At 36.6% G+C, this 1,567-nt stretch overlaps 1 long non-coding RNA gene across 1 annotated transcript; it reads left to right on the forward strand.

Annotated features, from left to right (window-relative positions):
• Nucleotides 1-353: 353 nt before the first annotated feature.
• LOC104947684 (uncharacterized) lies at nucleotides 354-1,063 on the forward strand. The gene is made up of 3 exons (XR_798590.1): nucleotides 354-652; nucleotides 737-787; nucleotides 1,012-1,063. It is a non-coding gene; the product is annotated as an uncharacterized lncRNA (long non-coding RNA).
• The last annotated feature ends 504 nt before the right edge of the window (nucleotides 1,064-1,567 follow it).

Genomic DNA, 1,567 nt, shown 5'->3' on the forward strand with positions numbered 1-1,567 from the left:
ACTTCTACTTTTACTCAAGTACCAGATCTGAGTACTTCTACTTTTACTCAAGTACAAGATCTGAGTACTTCTACTTTTACTCAAGTACAAGATCTGAGTACTTCTACTTTTACTCAAGTACAAGATCTGAGTACTTCTACTTTTACTCAAGTACAAGATCTGAGTACTTCTACTTTTACTCAAGTACAAGATCTGAGTACTTCTACTTTTACTCAAGTACAAGATCAGAGTACTTCTACTTTTACTCAAGTACAAGATCTGAGTACTTCTACTTTTACTCAAGTACCAGATCTGAGTACTTCTACTTTTACTCAAGTACAAGATCTGAGTACTTCTACTTTTACTCAAGTTCAAGATCTGAGTACTTCTACTTTTAAAAGCCAGCAGCAGTATGTCTGAAGCCAGTCTTGCTGTATGTAGCATTTAGAAAGGTGTGGCTAACTTGAAGCTAACGTTAGATTCTTGCTCTTTGAGGTTTGATATTCATGATTAAATGCACTTAATGTAACTTTTAACCAAAGCTTTAGTAACGTGTATGGGTTATAAGAGCTGGGTTTCTTCCACAGTTTGATTTAAAGCATTTTTGTTTGTATTCCTTTAGGATCCAGCCCTCGTGTCCGCGGCTGTGGAGGAGAGGATACAGTATCTTCTGGTATAAAAAACACACATTATTACAATGATTTAAAAAAACATATTTATGTGAAGAATATTGCCATGATATGTATTTATTCTCTAGGATCCATCTTTGGTGTCGGCTGCCGTGGAAGAAAAGATTCAACGTCTTCTGGTGAGTCAGAAATCCTTTATTCCTCCTATTTAGACACGGCAAAGACACAGTGCAGATAAAAGACAGAGTAAACAACAAGTTGACATTTTAAACAAAAAGAAGAAAGATTAAATAATACAAGTACGCATCTACAGTAGAAATAAGTAAGTAGCAGCTTTATGAAGTGAGTTAAGTTGCTGTAATACATTTTAAAGGAGCATATATATTGGTCTGTTCCCCTCTAGGATCCAGCTGTAGTGTCGGCTGCTATCGAGGCGAAGATGCAACGTCTCCTGGTAAAACACAGACCCTCTGGAAACCATTCAAACTTCATGAACTCATACTTATTTTGGGGTCGTTTACACGAACATGGGAGTCTTTTTATATCAACATTATTAAGTATTTGGCTTCCTTCGTTGTTTTCTATCTAAGCCACTCAGATATTTCTCTCTATCTACCTACATGTCTGTCTACCTACCCATCCATCCATCCACCCCCTACCTACCTACCTACCTACCTACCTACCTACCTACCTACCTACCTACCTACCTACCTACCTACCTACCTACCTACCTACCTACCTACCTACCTACCTACCTATCTATCTATCTATCTATCTATCTATCTATCTATCTATCTATCTATCTATCTATCTATCTATCTATCTATCTATATATCTACCTATCTATCTATCTATCTATCTATCTATCTATCTACCTATCATCTATCTATCATTCATCATCTATCTATCTATCATCTACTACTACTACTATCCTCCTCCTCTCCATACCTACCTATAAG

This window comes from Notothenia coriiceps, unplaced genomic scaffold, assembly GCF_000735185.1.
Source record: "Notothenia coriiceps isolate Sejong01 unplaced genomic scaffold, NC01 NC01_scaffold00012930, whole genome shotgun sequence".
Lineage (NCBI taxonomy): Eukaryota > Metazoa > Chordata > Actinopteri > Perciformes > Nototheniidae > Notothenia > Notothenia coriiceps.